The sequence below is a fragment of the Lepisosteus oculatus genome, chromosome 7 (assembly GCF_040954835.1).
Source record: "Lepisosteus oculatus isolate fLepOcu1 chromosome 7, fLepOcu1.hap2, whole genome shotgun sequence".
Taxonomy (NCBI): domain Eukaryota; kingdom Metazoa; phylum Chordata; class Actinopteri; order Semionotiformes; family Lepisosteidae; genus Lepisosteus; species Lepisosteus oculatus.
The window spans coordinates 19245110-19267421 of NC_090702.1; the positions used below are offsets into that span (position 1 = coordinate 19245110).

The 22312-nt window shown below is 36.5% G+C and overlaps 1 protein-coding gene across 10 annotated transcripts in view; it reads left to right on the forward strand.

Moving 5' to 3' along the window:
* Positions 1–22312, forward strand: part of ppfia2 (PTPRF interacting protein alpha 2) — a 299302-nt gene that overhangs the window by 56021 nt on the left and 220969 nt on the right. The gene's annotated exons all lie outside the window — the stretch shown is intronic.

The following is a 22312-nucleotide window of genomic DNA, read 5'->3' on the forward strand; positions in this document are numbered from 1 at the left end:
GAACCTATTTTCCCAGAAGCCAATTACTCTACCAGTACAGTATGTCTTTGGACTGTGGGAGGAAACCGGAGCACCCGGAGGAACCCCACAGGAACACAGGTAGAAGATACAAACTCCATATAAATAGCAGCCCATGTTTTGGAATTGAACCCAGTGCCCCAGTGATCTAAGGCAGCAATGCCAACCAATGCAAAGCATTTCTATTAAACATATTTACAGGGTAAATTTGGAGTTATGCTATTGATAAATTCAGTACTCTTTAAATCTAAGTCACATCCTAAAGTATATCTGTTTTTATTTTTACAACAGCTTTTGCTTGCTGAATATATTGGGCGACTGCTATATGTAGCATTCATGCTGGATAAAATGCAGTAGCATGGGGACAACAATGACAGCAAAATAACCACTTTGTTGGTTCCACAAAGAAAGCACCTGTCACTACCACATGTTACCATCTTGATCTTTTTGGCAGGTCCTGCACACCATAAAAGCCACTGCCAAATGACTAGGGACATTTAAAATCTGTGAAGCTTCTGCAAACATGCACTAATTAAAATTGGGAAATGTATGTATTTGACCCCACTGGTCCATCTGGATGAAGCACCGTAAATGCCAGAATTATAAGATCATATAATTCTCTCTCTGATAATAAGGGAAGAGTTACAGGGTTTTGATTATTCTGCTCATGTGTTTTGCATCCATCATCCAAAAAGTCTGGATTTGTAATTTCTAATATTTTTTTTTCTCCAGTCATTAGACTCACATAATTTTACTTACCACTGGATTATTTAAGAAATGGTGTGCATGCAATGCACTTGAAAACCTAGTATATGAGCATTCATGTTTAGTTTGTGCTCAGGTTTTTCCTTCAAGCATATTTTATTTCAATTTAATTCAGTGAATTTCCAGGTGAAACCCTTACATGCATTTGCTTTCACATAGCATTGAATGGTCATTATTTAGTACGGTATGGCACACCACTTCTCTGAAATAAAGCACACTGAAACACACACAACATTTGGCATTTGATAAGGCTGGGTTAAAAAATGTCTGAGCTTTAAGAAACTTACTCAGTGTGTTTTGTCATCTTATTTTATGTACCCCAAAGCACAATGTGAAGTCCAAACCATTGAAAGTGTCACGAGACAATGCTTTGTCATTTCAACGGTAATTTCATTTATGTCAGTAACCTTTCCAGAACACATTCCAATTGAGAATTTTTTACTCAAAGTGTAAGTGAGTTTAAATATATACTCTAAGGTCCAGGTTACCCTTTATCCATGTGTTTCTGGTAGAACGGTATTTTTCCTGATGAATCCAGATTACACCTAATAGGTGAGACTCTTGGGGACATTTTAAACATTTCTGTCTGCAGGAAACATTTCATAAGACGGTTTGAGCCAGACCTTTATATCACTTTTTAAAGTTTAATATTTAACTCCATAGCAATAAATAAGGAATAATGTTTGCATAAAAATGAATGCTGTATACTGTATTTCTCATAGCAAATTGTATTTGTTCTGAACACCAGCCATTGGTTTCACATCCTAATGTTATTGCAGGTAAACAAGTGTAGGAATATAGCTGATCTTTGTCTACAAAAGAAGCCCTAAATGTCATCAAGCCTCAAACTATAGCCACTTATTTCTCGACAAAAGTAAACACGTTTCTTGTATATACTGTATCTACGGATGCAGCCATTCAAAACGCGTGGGGGTATTTTGCGGTACACCGCATGAAAACGCAGTATCCCGCGGTATATCGCGTCATTTGACGTCATGCCAAAAAGTATCCGGAATCACCTTGTAAAACCGCCAGGAGGAGCCAATAAAGCTTAACCTCTCATGTACAGCATTTGAGCTTTTAAATTTAAACTGTGTATTACAGCATGTTAATCATCAGTCATTAAAAAGTTGGTATATTTTATGAAAGCAAGATTGCTCAGTTGGACAAAAGTACACAACCTACCTTTATCAGAAATACTTAATGCAGAAATATTTAATGCATCAAAGCCTTTACTGAAGATATTACTAATAGTATTAATAATGAATGACTTTGGACAAGCTGTAAACTCAAAATATTACAGTGGTCCACATTCTTTCTAACCGTCATTTTAAATGAAAATACTTTTAGTTTTTTCTTTGACAAACACCACAGTGTTTTGTTGATCTAACTTACGAGGACAGGACATTAGCTAGCCAATACGATAAAGGAATGACTTTTTTTGCTTATTTCTTTTACACATTTGTACAAGCACTTGGAATCTGTCCAAGCCCTACTTTGTCAGGCATTTTCTTTTACTGCAACGGACATAAAAACTCCCTTGCTTTTATCAGAGCGTTTAATAATTTCTAACTACGAAAATTATTTAAACTGCGACACTTATCATTCAACCAGAGCTCAAAATATCACAAGGATCCTCAAGAGCACATCAAAGACTGTATTAAAAGATACTTGTAACAGATACATGAGAATCCAAGCTTTTTTATCTACGCTTTCTTTTCCATATACCAGATATTATGGAACCACTTCAGAAGGATGTCAGCCAGTCAGATTCCAGGAATGGGTACTTTAAAGAAAAAATAAACACCAGTATTCCATTTCTCCCTACACATTTTAAGCATCGAAGTATTTAACTATCAAGTGAAATAGCGTGTACAAAAGTGGTAGTTTTAAGCTTTTCTGCTAATATAATATGGAATCGCGTATCTAAAGAAATTAATAACGATATGATTATATTTGTGTACTGCGAATGGGCTGTGTAGAGCTGTTTCACCTCTCTCTACATGTGGCTTCCCCAGTAGCCCACTGGTCTAAGTGCCTGATTACTAACCTACAGGTTGTGTGTTCAAATCTAGCCGGCACTGTGACTTTTCTTTTAACAAACAATTCTTTGAAAAAATAGAATAGCAATTTTATGGACAATTAATTGACTTTTATATTTCTAAATATCACAACATGATTTAATTTAAGTCATTTTTGATAACAATGAATACTCACCTTCTTCCCTTCTGACAACGGTCCCTGCTTCTGCTTCCTGCTTCTATTGTGTGTGTGTGTGGGGGGGGATCCCTTTAGATCTCCCTTCAGATTTAAAAGGTTATTAGTCATATATTCGGTGTCGCATCTTACCAGTGCAGCTGATCTTTTGCTGCCTGGGTCAACTATCACAAAGCTTTAGAGAACATAACATTTGTATTATCAACAAATTGTAAATACAACGTTTACATTGGCATTATTAACATTATTATTTACATTGGCCCGAGAGAGAGAGAGAAAAGAGAGAGAGAGTAAGACCCAGGGGTGCAGAAGCAGGGAACTATTTACAAGGAAAACGGATACCTCCCCAGACTGTACACCCACTTCACTGTGGGACAGCCGCACTGGTCAGCGGCCTTCCTAAACCCCGCCCTGACCACTTTCACTCCTGTCCTGCTCTTCCCTGCGCACCCCAGCCGGGCGCTCTTCGGCCCCTGCCGAGTGCGAATGTATATTTTGATAATTAGGCCCGGCGCGGCACAAAGAGTGCGTCTGCATTTATAACTTAGTTTTTAAAATTAGTCAAGCAATATGAAGCATCTCTTTTTACTTTTAAGTCCCTTAATTATCATTAAGCACAGCTTTCTCACCACTTAGATTACTAAGAGAAACTTATTGTATTTTCAGATGACATACAAGTGGAAAGATTACAGTCTTTAATTTTGTTACGTTATACATTTTAGGAACGTTTCATCTATACAAACACCACAAAACTATTCTCGATTGTATTTCTGTATGTTATGTTACACTTACAGTAGTTCACTGTTTTAAATACATCTAATTAAGAAAGTTAGGTGTAAGCATAAACTATTAGTAATCAATAATATTGAATTTAGCACTGTAATAAGTTGTTGCACTTTCCCCCGCATCTTGTACAAATATATTTTCATTGTTCAAATATACATTAAATCTGACTATCGTATAATAAGTTAAATACAAAACCAAAGAAAAAACATCTGTGGTCCTTTTAACTGTTTTTACATCTACTGTATTGCTTTGAGATGCCACTTTTAAAGGTGATATATAAAATCAAGGCTTTAACTTGCTTTAACTCCACAAGTCTGAGTTCTTGTGTCCGTCCTATCCGAACCCGAAAGTATTACAATATGTATCTTTATAGCAGGTGGTGTACATCTTTTTAGTATAGATTACGCTTTTCTAAAATGTATTTAAAAAATAAAAACGATTACAATCTAATCTTTCCACATTTGATCCCAAGAAAAATAAATCTAAACGGGGAGAAAGCTATGCTGAAAGTTTATTAAGATACTTAGTAGACAAAGATATCAATTTATGTTGCATTTGTCTGTTTGTGAATCAAAAAACACATATATTTAAAGGTGATATATAAAATCAAGGCTTTAACTCCGCAAGTCTGAGTTCTTGTGTCCGTCCTATCCGAACCTGAAATTATTACAATATGTATCTTTATAGCAAGTGGTGTACAGCTTTTTAGTATAAATTACACTTTTCTAAAATGTATTTAAAAAATAAAAACAATTACAATCTAATCTTTCCACGTTTGATCCCAAGATCCCAAGAAAAATAAATCTAAAAGGGGAGAAAGCAATGCTGAAAGTTTATTAGGATACTTAGAAGACAAAGATATCAATTTATGTTGCATTTGTCTGATTGTGAATAAGAAAACACATATATTTAAACACGCGTTTGCGATTTAAATCAAAACGTGATTTAAATCAATATAAATGTTTATATTGTAACGCATAGGTGACTATTCATTGTTATTAAAATGACTTAAATTTGATCATGTTGTGATATTAAGAAATATAAATTTGTTTGGTGCGAGTGAAGTTTTATTTAATCTCTGACCCAGGGAAAAGTTTTATTTTTTGAAAGAAATGTTTGTTAAAAAAAAGTAATGGCTCCAGGTGGATTCAAACACCCAATGTATAATGGTTGGGTGTTCGAACGTTAGGTTCCTGACTCAACGTGTGAGTCAGGAACCTAACACACAGCACCACTGGCAAGGTCACATAAGGAGTCTTGAAAAAGCCCTACAGAAACATTATCAACAAACAATGTACAGTGTGTACTATTCTTGTGTTGCGGTACATGAATATAATTATATCGTTATTAATTTCTTTAGATACGCGATTCCATATTATATTCCCTTTTAATCAAATTCTAAAAGTATGCTTGTTGACTCCGGTATCACGTTAGTTAAAGACTTCGATGCTTAAATGTTTAGGGAGAAATGGAATACTGGTGTGTATTTTTTCTTTAAAGTACCGAGACCAGCCATATACTGTATGTTTATGTTCCAAAATTAATATCGTTTATGGCCTTCACACGCATTACAGTATGCTCCTGTTCTTTTTATGCTCAGCTACTAAGATCTCCCTTCAGTGGTAAAATTCCGTAGAAATATTCAAAACTAAAACGGGCACAGTAAAGACATTTAAATCTTTCTACGACCGACCAACGCCCCTGTCGGTCAACCAATCACGTACCGCGGTATTTAGCGTCATCGCGCGTCATGATGCCGTAGCCAATTACCTCCGGTACGTGTCTGTGCCGCGCACTTTGAATGGCTGCATCTGTATACATGAAATTGGAAGTTTTCTGAGGTTCATTTAATACGTTGGGTGATGATACCACTGCCTAATCCTTGCATTTTTGTGCCCCACTCCTTTAGATTGAAAGGCACTATATACTGTAGAAATAGGGATTATTGTCTTTAAGCTTTCTTTTAAACTGAAATTTGAAGATAAATAAGAGTGATAACAGTAATTTTGCAATAATCCAAATTGTGTGCTGTGACAACAGACTGTGTACCAGCCATGAGTGGAGAGTCAGTAGCTTCACTGGTGTTTAAAGAAATAATTTGGGCATGATCAGACAGCAATGTTGAAGCACAATCACTGCATAATCCAACTGGAGATGTTATGTGTGGAAAAAATATGGCTTTGTTGTATCCATAACTTCATTCAAATGTAATATCTTAACCTCTGAGGATTCCCTTTTTTTTCCGGAGAGCAGCAGTGTCATGCAGAAATACAGTGGTTGAACAGTTGAAGTATGTTGAGACAATTGTTTGCTCTGGGAAGTGAAATAATCTTTTAGAATGCAAGGGACACATTTGTCATAGCACATAGTGACTGGATTGCAGATCTGGCATTTTTGACAGACATAATGACACTGAATTACCTAAACTTAAGTTGCAGGGGAGCAACAAAGTCATCTGTGTGATGTTTGACGTGGTCAGAGGAATTGAAATGAAGCTGGTATGCTCATAAGTCAGCTCAAGAAAGGCTGTTTGGCAACTTCTTCAACATGCCAGGAGGCCCTGAGGCAGTTGTCAAGCAAGTGTACTCAAAGATCCACAACAGGTGTTCCTCTTGGGACTTTACCTGTCACTGGACACCAGTAGTTTCTCAAGGCCTGTAAAGAAGCACTGAAATTAGTGTCCATGCTGAAAGCTCTTACGTACAGTATGTGAGGAAGTGTTCTCTCTGATTAAACTGAACAGGACACATTGATGATAACCTGCCTCCAGTGCTCAGAGTTCCCATTGCTTTACTGAAGCCCATTATCAAGTAACTGGTGTCAAAGAATCAGTGCGATATCTTCCACTGACCAAGTTCCATTATACAGGTATTTGTTTTAATTTTAGCATTTTTTTACATTTTCTCCACTTGCATTGGAAAAGGTAATGTATGACACACTCAGATTTTTGTATTGGCATCTACTGCTGAAGCCTACTGTAAATGTTAAATGAGACTGCAGGGGTAAGAAGGATTTGGAGAGGGATCAGAGGTCATTGGCAGTTTGTAACTGTAGGTCTGGTTATTTTATCTGGAATTGGCCTGCATGAAAAATGAATTGTGCACTCCTGACCTGTAATATCTCACCCCAAAATAGGGTATTCATAAATCATTTGTTAGCTTCTTAACATTTGTCTTTTAAATATTTGTTCATTTTTTTGTACTGTATGTTCCAAACAAGGCCTTTACCATACTTCTTTAAAAGCGAACTGCAGTCCCAATTTCCCAGACTGGTAGTTAAATCTCTGTAACAAAATTAATAATTTATGGAATTGCAAAATGTTACAAATTCTGAATTAAACTAAAAAACTTTGTTAAAGTACTGTATAGTCACCATGTTCTCGATAGTGTGCGAGAATTGTGATGTGAAGTGGCTCTTACTGTTCACTAGTCACTGTAATGAGTAAAGTTATGCCGATGGATGATTGAATAAGTATGGGTTTTGCAGCAGACATTTCACCACAAAAATACTGTATGTGAGTTGTCATATGTTTTGTAATATAATACCAATAAATAAAACATTAAGTATTGTGCTGGATCCAACACTATATCTTCCGCCATAGGGACAAATTAACTTATAACTATTTTATCTCTATGTGGTTATCTCATTGAAGGGCAGATGTGTAGTATCTGTGGACACTTGGTGACTGAGGCTGTAATTACTATGTAAAGAATCAGCACTCAATATAACAGTACACTTAAAATCTCCTGTATGTTGACCGTGTGTACTCTTGTGGCCTGAATTACTGCTTTTAGGATCCAATTCCTTTGTATCATTGGCAATTCCAATTATAGTAATTGTGATTTGATTTTATGGTTGTAATCATACGCTACTTATCTTAAAGCACCCACACAGAATTCAGATAGTAAATGATGGTTGTTTTGGTAGACTGTGAAGTGCATTGTTTTTGCCCTTTTGCAGAAGAAGCCAGTAATTCTGAGTGTTAGCTTACTGATGTATAATAATATAAGTGTAGCTTCAGCAAATAGCTGACTGCACAAAATCACAATAGTAGCTGCTTGTCACAGTTAATATCTGATTTAAAATCTAAAGAGAGTGCAAAGAATGTAGCAACATGTTTAATAGATCCCCAAACACAGTAATTGTTCTTTTTGAAAGATATGTGATCAAGACTGCAGGCTCAGCATTCAAAGTATTATGCTTCAACAGCTAATGTGACTTTTTTGCTTTTTTTCAGTCCTTAAGATCACACCACCAGAGCAAAAGAAATGACTCTGTGTTTAGATTTAATTTTATATCAGCTCAGTGCCGTCATACCCTCAAATAGCTCAGCTTTTTCCTTAAGGACTGATTTGAGCACTATGGCCTGGGCAGTTCCAATCGCCATTTTCTATTGTCAGAAACTAAGATCCCCCCCTCAATGTCTGGACTATAGGACTTAACGTAATCCCCAACAGAAATCCTTTTCGATTCAGTTTTGGAATATCAGACACAGTATCTAAATGTTGTCCAGTATTTAAAATATTTAACCCAAGTCTATATTATGAGCTATTTAAAGGAACCTAATTTAGCTTGCGAAACCGAATGATTAAGAAGCTAGGAATGTCTATTTTATTTTAGTTTCAAATTCTAAATCTAGACAGAGTACCTTAGCCCCTAATTTCATACTTAGGCCAGTGTTTCCATATGTTTACTGTATTTAGTATTTTGTTAGGATTACACATGGTACACCTTCTATTTTTCAGTTCTCTGTCCCTTGGTAGATACGTTAAGAATGTTTTTGGTAACCTAAACTTTAGACAAGAGACAAAACAGCACAGTTAAAAGGAAACATTCTTTTTCTCTTGTTGTCAGCATTCCTTCTGATAATTCTATTACTGAACTTGCTATTATTGCTGCTGTCTATACATTTTCAAGGTGAACTCTTATGGTAATTGGCAGGATGCAGTTACTCTTTGTGAGTTGTAGATGCATCTATAAAAAATGAGTCAGTGTCCTTGATCTATTGAGGTCACAGTATTGTGTGTATTATTGACAATATGCTTCTACCGTACTTCATTCTTTTCTATGAAGCAATACAATCTAAATCTCCAAATTTTTTGCATTTGTGTTCAACTTTCACACGGCAATAAAAATATCACTATGACTCAATATTCTGGGTTAAATCCAGAAATCCAGTTTATGATAGCAATGTTTACAATGCCCTACAAGTCAGTGATGCAGTCCCATCGATTTATAGGTATTGACAATAGCATATGTAGAATTCGTTTTTGAAGGGAAAACATAAAGTAAAAGTGGTTTTATATCTAGTATTTTTGCTATACCAGTGAGAATTTGTATATTCTATCATTTCATTTCAGAATTATGAAATACACAGATAGTTTTATTTTACTAAACTTAAGAATTTTTAGCATTTAAAAACATTATGCACAAACACCAAATTATATAAAGCATTATTAAATTTTACTAAAGGTCTTTTTAAATCACTATGTTTACTATATAAAATCACATTTAGGGTAACCCCTACTGGATCACACAAATATGAACTTGAAATAATGTGATATGGAAGTGTATTGGAATATGACCTAGGCAGTTTTTAGGATTAACGTTTATACTATTTTCTTTCCTGAAGGCCTGCTCTCCTGATCAGTCAACCATATAAGGGCTTGGTGCAGTTTGATGTAAAATCACAAATTCACAATCTCCTCTACGCTTGTTCAGTCAGCCTCGGACTAAGCTCTTAGCTTTTAATCATGACCTGCTAGCATGACATTTCAGTTGCTGGGCCTCAATTACATCAGCTTGAATGAGAAATCTGTTTCTAGAGAGAAGTACTGAAAGAAGATACTTGGTTTTACAAGTCTTCACTTGCAAGACAATCTGCCAACCTGATGTAAAAATACATTACTCTTATAAAATAGAAGAAGAAAGATGCATTTTAAAAGGCAAATCACCTGTTCAACAGTGTACTGTACATACTGTAGGGAGATTTTGCTGATACAGTAGTAGATTCAGATAACAAGGTCCAAAGTCCAGTCTTTAATCCAGTCAAGTAATTACAAATCCAATGTCTCCTCACAGGTTTTCTTTGCATAGGAAGAAGACCTGGGAAAATAAAAGTCACTATCAAAAATGATAAAGACTGCAAACATGACTTTTACAAAGCCAAAAAACTAAACTTGGAGCTAGAGGGTTGCAATCACTTTGTATTTTAGAACACACCAATGAACTGATATGTGTAACGAAGCGTTCTTTCAGGATCCTATGCGGACAACACAATCCGGTGAGGAGTGATGAAAACACGGGGGGAAAAGACATGGAAGGGGCTGGAAGGAAAACAGGGGGGCGTGTCTATTGTGCACTGGTGTTCGGGGGAGGTGTGGCCGAGGCAAACAGTCCAAAGGTGTGCGAGGCAAATCCATGAGAGGCAATAGTCCAAGACCGGGTGATCCATCCTGACGAAGACGCACAAAGTTAAAAGCCGGAGCGGGATCTGGCGGAGGGACGGGGGAATAAAAGGGGGGTCATGGGACCAGACGCACCCTAATCCCGGACTCAGAAGGCCAGGATGCCGGGATGAAGCCTGTGCTGTCAAGTCGCTCCTGGACTCGCGGATAGGCAGGCCTCCGGGTGTCCATCTTCCAAAGCTGAGCCCAGATTGGCAGGAATGCCTGGCTAAAAAAGGACGGGGGACAGGAACCGAAGGCAGGTGCAGGGGATCAGTAGAAGACAAGGAAGGGCAGGAGCATCCTTAGCAGGAGGGGTTTACGAGTGTGACAATATGAGAGCATTTGGAAGTTGATAAACTTGTGACAGTCTCTGCAACTTACTGTTTTATCAATTATTCCTTTATATTAATTACATTTTCAAAATCTCCAGACCATTTTTACATTTATACTTAAATCTGAATGAGCATTGGGTCTGTTAATAAGGAATATAATATTAATCGCTTTCAGATAAGAGTATTTTGAAGCACTTAATTTTTTAGTGCAAAAGAAATATTTCTTATAATGAATAATCATGTATTTAAAGGTCATGTACTTACTGCCATTTTGCAAGATGTAAATGTTTCTTGTTTTAAGGCAGTGAATGACTCAGATACAGTAGCTTGTTCTGGTAAGAGTCATGTGATGACTTCAGAGGATGTCATAATGAAAAGGTTCATGCGTGGTGTGTGCCCATGTTGACAGAACTTGCTCCAAGCAAAGGTTTTGTCCTTAAAAAGGTTTCTCTGTTTAGTTCTAATGAATTGCCGTTTTAAAATGTTTCAGAAAATTCTTAGTTGTCAATATAGTTTTAGACAATCTTCATCCTCATCAAAATTATGTTTTATACAATATCAGGTATAAAGTAAAATGACCTCCAGTTCCCTCTGTGTGCAGTTTCTTGAGGTTTGCGCATTTGAACAACATAATGAAAGTTGTCAGGCAACAAAAATGCTGACCTTTGATTCTATCAGCAAAACACTGAAGAAAGATGCTGGCTATTTCTTTCAGAATTCTACAGATTTCCTGACTGTGTGTGGACTGGTGGGTGGGATATGTAACCACACCATAAAATCTGCGCGCAAATTCCATCTGGCTGAGGAGGATGGCAACTTCCTGGCCAGCTGTCCCCGTGGATCTTCTGCCCCTCCTTCCACTCCAGTCATAACTGTCTTATTGGTATATACAGTGCCTTGCGAAAGTATTTGGCCCCCTTGAACTTTTCAACCTTTTGCCACATTTCAGGCTTCAAACATAAAGATATAAATTTTTTATTTTATGTGAAGAATCACCAACAAGTGGGACACAATTGTGAAGTGGAACGAAATCTATTGGATTTTTGAAACTTTTTTAACTAATAAAAAAATGAAAAGTGGGGCGTGCAAAATTATTCGGCCCCCTTGCGTTAATACTTTGTAGAGCCACCTTTTGCTGCGATTACAGCTGCAAGTCGCTTGGGGTATGTCTCTATCAGTTTTGCACATCGAGAGACTGAAATTCTTGCCCATTCTTCCTTGCAAAACAGCTCGAGCTCAGTGAGGTTGGATGGAGAGCGTTTGTGAACAGCAGTTTTCAGCTCTTTCCACAGATTCTCGATTGGATTCAGGTCTGGACTTTGACTTGGCCATTCAAACACCTGGATACGTTTATTTGTGAACCATTCCTTTGTAGATTTTGCTGTATGTTTGGGATCATTGTCTTGTTGGAAGATAAATCTCCGTCCCAGTTTCAGGTCTTTTGCAGACTCCAACAGGTTTTCATCCAGAATGGTCCTGTATTTGGCTGCATCCATCTTCCCCTCAATTTTAACCATCTTCCCTGTCCCTGCTGAAGAAAAGCAGGCCCAAACCATGATGCTGCCACCACCATGTTTGACAGTGGGGATGGTGTGTTGAGGGTGATGAGCTGTGTTGCTTTTACGCCAAACATATCGTTTTGCATTGTGGGCAAAAAGTTCGATTTTGGTTTCATCTGACCAGAGCACCTTCTTCCACATGTTTGGGGTGTCTCCCAGGTGGCTTGTGGCAAACTTTAAACGAGACTTTTTATGGATATCTTTGAGAAATGGCTTTCTTCTTGCCACTCTTCCATAAAGGCCAGATTTGTGCAGTGTAAGACTGATTGTTGTCCTATGGACAGACTCTCCCACCTCAGCTGTAGTTCTCTGCAGTTCATCCAGAGTGATCATGGGCCTCTTGGCTGCATCTCTGATCAGTCTTCTCCTTGTCTGAGCTGAAAGTTTAGAGGGACGGCCAGGTCTTGGTAGATTTGCAGTGGTCTGATACTCCTTCCATTTCAAGATGATCGCTTGCACAGTGCTCCTTGGGATGTTTGAAGCTTGGGAAATCTTTTTGTATCCAAATCCGGCTTTAAACTTCTCCACAACAGTATTACGGACCTGCCTGGTGTGTTCCTTGGTCTTCATGATGCTCTCTGCGCTTTCAACAGAACCTTGAGTCTATCACAGAGCAGGTGCATTTATACAGAGACTTGATTACACACAGGTGGATTCTATTTATCACCATCAGTCATTTAGGACAACATTGGATCATTCAGAGATCCTCGCTGAACTTCTGGAGTGAGTTTGCTGCACTGAAAGTAAAGGGGCCGAATAATTTTGCACGCCCCACTTTTCATTTTTTTATTAGTTAAAAAAGTTTAAAAAATCCAATAGATTTCGTTCCACTTCACAATTGTGTCCCACTTGTTGGTGATTCTTCACATAAAATAAAAAATTTATATCTTTATGTTTGAAGCCTGAAATGTGGCAAAAGGTTGAAAAGTTCAAGGGGGCCGAATACTTTCGCAAGGCACTGTAGATTGTGTAAAGACCCAGATCATGTTTTCATGGCATTTGAAATAATTGAAAGGGTTTATTTTGGTTTTATTAATGAAGTATGATAATCTCAAAACTAGAGAAGCACTAATTCTCCCAGGTGAGAGATTAAGTACTCCACAGGGATGACTTTAAAGAAATACATTGCAATTGTTAAAGTTCAGAGCACCACAGCATTCATGAATCACCAGCTCCCTAAGAGGTCTTCATCCCTGCTACTGGGGTGTTTCTTAAGGGTAGTGGTGGTGTGATCTTTATAACTATATGGGACTCTAGGCAACCAAGGGCCCCATGCTAGTCTGGGTTTGCTCAAACTCCTCCTGGGTCTTCTGTTTTATCTTGTTTTGCCTAATAAAACCTAATAAAAAATGTAGTACCTTTGGCACTTTTGCGGAAGCAAATAATAATGTGATTAATTTGAATGCAACTTTGATTTTTAAAAGTTTGTAAAAGTGCCTTTCTCTGCTACTTATTCTTTTGCTTGTGTCCCTGTACAGAGTGTCCTGGTAGTTCAAGTAGTTTATTGATTGGAGTCTCATATTTTTTTTCTCTTAAACTGTAAATACTTTATGGTTTTCTTTTTTTCTCCCCACAGATTTATCTGCATTTCTGTTCCTGACCCAGTGATATTCCCCAGTGTTATTTGGTTTTAATGCATTTTGCCCTTTGATTACTAGAGTGTTCGTGGTTGGGGTTTCAGGCTCTTAACCAGTTTCCCTACAGCTGTTTTTTTAATGAAATGTTCCAGTTTTTTTTTTTGTTGTCCTTTATTTTATAAATTCTAAAGCATGTTTAAAGAACTCATTCTATGTTTATGAATTAGCCTTTTATCGGTTCCAACATCTTGGATCACTGACCCAGATTACACTGATCCTGTGAAAAATGTTTTAATGTTTGTTTTTATATCCTTGGATATGTGAATTTGAAAATCTTGTTGTGGTGTTTTGACCTTTGGAATTTGGCATGTTTTTTTTCACAGAAATGATTAGCATTGTTGTGATAGTTTATTTTTTCTCTTTTTCTCTTTGTGCGGTGACATTTGGGATTCTTTTCTTGGTGTGGGGATTCAGGTAAGAAAAAAGATTTTCCCTTATGTAAGCTGATATAATCATGCACAAATGAGGGTCTAAATAAATAAGTATATTTATTTTAACAGATGCTGTCTTTATAGTTGTGTAGGCAGAATAAGTGGATTCTACAATTCAGTAGGTACGGGTATAGTTTTGTTCAATGTGACACTGAAGTCCCTAGACATCAGAATATGTTTATTACTGTAATATTAATTACTGTATATATATTTACAAATACACATATTATAAATATTATTTATCAAGATAAAATTAATGTATTGGGTATGGTTAGGTTGTTATAGATGTGAAAAACAGTTTTGTTCCTGGATTGTTGCTAAGAAACAGATGAAAAATACATTTCAAACCGCTAAGTTTTCAGAAATATAAACATGACATACAGTACATACAGTACAGATCTATTTAATCTGGAGTCACCAATCAATTTAAATCCCCTCAATTAAGAATTACCAGTTGTTAGTAAATCTAGCTTACTAGTACAACATCTTTACCAGGCACAGAGAATCAGACCCTGACATATGACAAGATATATCACCTGATAGAATTGCCTGTCATTTAGCCTATGCATCGAACTCCGCAGTGCCTGATTGGAGAGTATAAGGGAGACAGTGTAAAGCAATCTACAGTACAGGAAACCAGAGTCAACCACAACACATTTATGAATTGTATATAAAGCAATAGCAAAGCTACTGTAAAAATTAATGACGGTAAATAAGGGACCATTTTGGATTTTAAAGTTTCATGAAGATTCATAGTGAAGGTTTTCATATTTGGAAGGAAGTGTAGTATTCAATAGGCCATAGCATAGGTCCCTTTGCTTGTTATCCTGAGTATAGTCATTGTACAAAACGGTCTTTCAACCTCAAGAGGTAAATAAGAATAAAATTCACTCCAATGCTAATAGCCTAATTCCAGACTTCTGTTGAAAGTGACTCAGTGAGCTGATTCACTTTGATCAACTGATTTAAAAAAATCAACTGCAGCATGCACTTTTAAAACATACGTGGCTTGGCAGTTATCATTGCAGCCTCACAGCACTGGTGCCCTGGGCTTGATTCTAGAATGGGGCACTTTCATTATGAGTTTTGCATGTTCTTCCTGTATCCACATGGATTTTCTCAGGGTCATTTGGTTTCCTCCCACAGCCCAAAGACATTCTCCAGGTTAATTAGCATTTAAAAATTGCACAAAATTGCAGTCTAAATTTTGTCCAGGGTGTTGCTTTCCATGTGGCTAATACTGTAGGATGTTCCCTGGATGGCTGCTTAAAACAAAAAAATACTGTATAAAACAGACTTATAAATATGTAATAAGTCTGTTTTAAATAGTATGTTGGATTCATCACTAATGCCTAGGAAAATGCCATCTTGTAGTGTCTATAGCATAAAAAGTAGACCTGATCCACCATGATTCATTGTTCCAATTCTGTCCAACTCTGGAACCAAGTATACAAAACACTATTAGAGCATTTAATTATTTTAATTGAACTGTAATTGTATTTCCCCTAAGAAAAAAAATGGAAATGTGTCTGTTTGACACTCTTTGAGAAACGCCTTCAAATGTGAAGCTAATATAAGAATTTGTCACAGTTTTTCGGTTTTACTGAGCAACCATCCCATAGGCATTTTAGCCTCCACCCATGCATGATCAGGAAATGTGCTCATAGACTTAAAGCTCAATCATTTATCACATACTGCCTGCTTTTTTCTGCCTACAGAAATGATTTGGGAAACTGTTAATCCCAATTAAAAGTGGCCTCCTTTTAATTAATAAGGTATGGTGGTAAAGCAACAGCTTTTTGTCCTGAATTCATAAGCCTGCACTTTCAATTGAACAGAGCAAGGAATGTTGTGCAGAATGAAAGACTAACTGTGACTGTTTATGAAAATGTCTCATTTTATATTAAAAGTAAAGAAACTGCAGATTTATATCCATATTCAGGACATACGGTATGATATCAAGGAATTGCAACTGTCAATGATTTTTATATTATGCATTTCTACTAATCAAGATGCACAAATATGTATCTGAAACTGATTAGGCATTGACAGTTCTTTTTGAGGAAGAGGTTTATTACACAATTAAGATGAAGGCATGATGGCCTTTAGGCATACAGTATTTTCATTTTTTATATTTATTGGCATGCTTTGAACATTACAGCTTGGGAACTTAACATGCTGATGTGAACTTGGACTAGATAAGACTGAATGGTATTAATTGATTTTAACACTAGTCACCTTTTAAATACATTTGGTAGCTTATGCAATTTTGTGACAAGGAATTTCACACTAAATTCTATCACCGATAACAGTTCATTAATCTATTCCCAACGCACTGTTATTTCTTCATTTATTGAGTCTCCTTGTAAATTGACATAATCTCAAGCTTCCAAATACTGTACATAAGTAACTTTTAAGGATATTTCAATCTTGTAAACTATATTGTAGAGACCTTTCCACCCAGGAAGAAGACTTGACAGCTGAACATTATGGTTTTTCTTTCTTCTTTCTACCTTTCAGCATGGAATTAACTTGTTCTTTTGTTGTGTGTGGACACCTCCTGCATAATATTTTATTCTTTTGTTAGTCGTTCCTATGCAATAAGAGAGAGTTATCTTTATTTAGATGGACTGGATGTATTTTATTAAGCTTTTTGATGACTGCTTTATTAATATTGACATCCTTAATGAGCTTTCTCCAAACCCTATACCAGAAAGTCAAACAGATATATTGTACATGTTTGAACAAAAGGCTTGATTTGATGAACAGCAGTTTTTCTGGAAGGCTTTAATTTTACCAGTTCTATAAAATAAGCCAGTGCCTGTGTCAGACTCCAGGAAGATATTGTAGAGTGCTACTGGGACATGTGTTCTTTAGCTCACCACAGTAAGCTATGCTGACTGTGGTGTGGGCAATTTCCTGTCTTATCCCAGAAGTTGTTCTGTAGCTGTTACTCAACACCTGTAGATTACATTAGTGATTGAAAATCTACAACATCTTTTTTTGTAGAAAAAGGCTTCTAAACTCACTCATCATCTCATATATTTTAATCTTACATACTTTTTGTTCATATTATTTTATTTATTCATAGTTCTCTTTACCATCCACACCAGACACTTTTTGCTGCTGTATCACTTGCAGATACAGTACATTTCCAACACCACATGGAAACATGACCCCTTTGGCCATTTCAGGAGTCACCCGTGTGACTTCTTGCTATTGCGTTGTTTCGTGCAGATCCTGAAAGATGGCTGGACACCTGTTTCATAGGGAATACGTCACACTTCCACCTGTATGGATGGAAGACCTCTAAGAAAAAATATTTTGCTGCTGTAAATGGTTTTGGTGGACCAGTAGGTAATACACTTCCCTCTGGACCAGAATTTCCAAAGCACCAACTCCTGACAGAAGACCTTACACCCTTGAAGGTGCCTTTTTTCAAATAAGACATTAAACTGAGCTCTTGTCTGCTGGTCATGAGTCATCTCATCACACCTTTTGAAAAAGCCAGGGTGTTATCCCCAGTGTCCTGGCTAATTTCCTCTTTGGACTGGCACTTTGGAGCTAGCCCAGCATTGCAGTTCTGTAAAATCCAGCCTGTGTACTGCTATTTACCAATCAAGATTAAAATTATCAGTATGCACACGTGCGTAGATTTCAGGACTGAACTGCCACTTTAAGGAATCTCAGGCACCTCTTTGCATCTAATCTATACAGCTTTACACCCAATACACGAAGAGATGTCCTCTTAATACAGGGCTTTTGAGATTCCATGACGGTGACATTACTGTAACAGTCTGAACTTACATTTTGACTATCAGATCTCTTTGAAAGAGCAACAGAGCTTGACCTAATAACAAATCATCACTGAAGTCCTACTTTAATCTTTACACCTCAGCACCTGATAAACATCTGCCTTGACAAATCAAGATCAATATGCAATCGGCTTTGGATTAAAAATACTTCACCACCTCTGACCTGCATAATTCAGACAAGCATTACAGGCTTATCTTTCCATTAGAAATAGGAAATCATTACTTTATTCATTTAGTCCTTTATGTAAATACAATTCTGGAGTCAGGTCTTTCAGTCCAAGCTTGCAAATAAAGGTCACTTTTCTCCACTGACTTTTACTTAAGTGTCATAAAATATTTAATAAATTATCTACTAGGACTAAATCTTGACGGAAGAAAAATAATACATTCTCAGAACCATGTTCATTCTCATTGGTTTGTTAGATTTGGCATTTTCTTAATGAAATAATACTTGCTACTGCTACAACCTATTCAAAACCTAAATGGTACTCCTGCAGAGCCCCAAAGCTAGCCCAAGAGGAGAATTCAAATGGCAAAGACATTTAATAAAAATAAACATTTGGAAATATCCAGGCAGGGCACTGTGAGCTGTTGGAGTCATTTCTGGTAGCATAACCATATATTTCTCAATGATTTCCAATCATAGCAACATTGGTGTAAATACAGTAACTGGCGCTTGTGCCATGATAAAAAGGAACTGAGTCAATAATTTAATCCTTTGGCCTGAACACAGTGCTCAAGACAAATAGGCTAGGAGAACAGAGAAATGCACTTGGCAAATTTGAGGAATATGAAGAAACAAGAGACAAGATTTCAAGTCAGAGTTCCTGGGCCTTACTAGATTGTAATAATATAGTTTATATTTTGTCAATTAAAAAAAAAACTATACAATAAGTACTGTAAAATGATATTTGTCATGTCATTTATGGCATTTACGTTTTTTGGGCATTTTAACTGGAATTTGCTGTTGAAACTGTTAATATACCCTTTTCTGTATTCCTATAAAAACAGTGTATTTTGATTGTCTTGTCTTCTTTTGTATTTCAACTGTCTGATTTGTCATTGCCAAACAGAATATTACTTGTCTCTGAGTTTAAACTGTGAGTAAGCAGAACTAAGAAGTAATGGATTAATTTAATCCTGTCATCCAGAAAGATCCTTTTTCAACTGATAGCATGCTCTGAACAATGTGTCAAAGAGACAACTTTGACTTCATACCATGACCTAACACACTGCACCCACTGTGGTTCATTGAGGGCGATTCTGAAAATTCTGATGATATTTCAACCTATTCTTGAGAAGAAACTAATGCGTTTGACCCGACTTGCCAATGGAGGTTTGCATTACATTTGGTTTACATTGTATACAGTGTATTAGCTCTGATAACTGTACAACACATACAGTATACAACTAGTTTTGAAGGCGCTGCACATAAAGTTGTTTTGGAGTTGAAGGAATCCCTTAAGTTTAGAGATTTATTAACTTTAGTTAAAATCAATTGTCCTGAATGAGTGTGCAACAGATATTTTGGCACAGAAAAGGGCATCTGATTCAGGAGCTTTACTTTGTTTTCTCTGTTCCATTCTCTGTTGTTTAATTTATTTTTATATGATTTATAGATACCATTCATATGGTTAATAAATGCCAAACAGGAGCTTTATAATTAAACAACAGATTTATGGGACATTTCTTTTACAAAAAGATATTGAATCACTCATAATGTATTTATTTATTAACATACTGTACAAGTCAATGAGAAAAATGTATTTACTGCAGATACAAACTGTGTGTTTTAGAAACAAGGATTCTGTCATGTTTGTGTTATGTGTGTCATTAAAATAATACAAATGCCATGAATGAAAAGTAATTTAAGGATTCTTGATTGCAAAGATTCACTCAATGAAAGACAGAGTTTGTATCTGCAGTATATTATAAAAATTATATGTATATTTGCTGTGCAGATGACTCAGAAAATCATCATAATTAATGGAGTAGTAGGTGGACTGATCTGCTGTATTGACTGCTATTTCATGAGCCATTACCTGCAATGACTCATGACTTCACTTCCAATCCTGAAAGATGATCACAAGTTACATTTCAGGGATATACAGCAGTAAGATGTAGCCCTGAGATGGGAACTGAATGAAGAAAAAGACACAGTGACCCCAATCCCTATGGCTCTCTCAGAGTGTGTTGAAGATGGCATTACTGCTCACATGCATTGATCGTACTCTGTACCTGCTGTTCTCAATTATGGTCCCTAGAAGCTTGGTCTGCTCTCAGCCAGTGACATTGTGCAACCTTCAGTAAAATCATTGGAAGTGACCCATGTTGCTTTTATTGCTTCCCTAGAACATTCTGTTCCTCAGACCAACAGTCCATGCTCATTTTAGTCACAGACTTACATGTACTTATTTTTTTGTATTAACAGCTTCCACCTCACAACAGACATCATAAAAAATGCTGGAGCATTTAGCTTCTTTATTTTTTTTTACTTTTGGTATCTTTTTTGAAATTTTCTAACCATTTTATCCTGTACAGGGCTGCAGGGGAGCCAGAGCCTATTCTGGCAAGCAGTGAGTGCAAGGCAGGATACATCCTGGACAAGGCACCCACAGACACTAACATGCGCACACCAGGGCCAGTTTTCCCAGATGCCAATTAACCTACCAGAATGTCTTTGGACCTGGAAGAAACCTGCAAAAACATACAAACTAATTAGTAATTAGTGACACCACCTTGAGCAGTTAGTAGTACTAACTTCAGTTAGATGTTTCCTCTCAATAGTCTTTGTTTACTTGTTATCTAATAATTTAGCCACCTCATTCTAATTAGGCCCTTACGTGTACTAAGTAAACCAGGGGTTCAGTTTTTATTTCACATACTGTACTGTACACTGTTTCTTAATCCTTCATTTTGTCCTACTTCCTACATCATTACATCTAATAAATCATAGAATAGGTCGTATTCTACTGGGTATTTGAGAAATGGTAAAAATCATGGTAAAAATGGGTAATTCCTATAACTACAAGGGGGTTTCTCAAGCTTTTTTCTCAGCACTGTACCTAATTAGTGAAATTCATACAGTAAGAGTAAGAGTCTGGTATTATTCTGTACATCTGACATTAGCTACTCCCATAAAATATTCAGAAACGTCAATCCTGACAAGTAATTCTGGACATGGGCTAGCTGAAAATAATCTTAAGGTATAGATAGGGACAGAAGTAAAATTGGATCACTTTTCTTGGATATTCTTTTTTTTAGTTTTAGAATAAGATTAGAAAGGCTACAGTAGGAAGTGGGGCAACATTTCTCTTAAGGACTGTTGAGAATTAGGTTTGTTACTGGATCGGGGGTAGTGACTGGATTTTGTCTAGTGTTCAGATTTACATGTCCAGTGGAGGGGCAGACAAGTGGGGATAGTACTTTCCATTCTTCTGGTTGAAGTTACAAAATTAGCAATTATATCATTCATTTCCAACAGCTGACTAAACACTGATCATTTGAATAATTAACATATTAAATGGACCAATGGACATTCATTGAAGGAGCCAAATTTGCTCAGCTCTGATTTCAAATATACTGTATGCTAGCTTTAGGTTAGAGGGTCAAGGTTTAAGTTTTAAACACAATAGTAATGCTCATTAGTGATAATATTTACAGTATGTCAGGTGTAGTGCCACTTCAGAAAGCTTTCGGAACCTGTTAGCTTTCATTCTAATTCTAATTCTAGAATTTGTAATAATTTCAGCCCCCAAAATGATGATCCCAATTTACTAATGCAGTTTTTTTGGAAATATTGAGAATCTGAAAATCACTGTTTAAAAACAGTACCTAAAAGAAGAGGAAATTGAAATGAGTTCCTAATCACTACTACAATTAAGTAGTTCAGAGTGCCTTAGTAGGAAAACCAGCACAAAACAGCACGATCAAAATGCTTAAATTTGGAAGTTTCTTTGATTTTAAAAGAAACTGCTTTGTCTAGTGAAAAAGGTGATCCATGTGGGTAGTTAACATAATTTTCAACCACGCTCTTGTATGGACAGTATCTGAAATTTTAATTGAATATTTAATAGTAAAACATGTACTTTTATTATATTTTACTCAATATTGTCATCATCTCCATGTACGCAATACATTTCAGAGCTCTGGATATGTTAAAAATTGCCTTGTTTGTTTGAAAAACCACCACCGTAAACCAATGCCCATTACTGTCTTTACATACTGTAGTTTAAGTTTCGTGCCGTAAATTTGATCTGGTTAAAAGGCAATGCTTTGGAATCTGGATGAAATTAAATGGTCT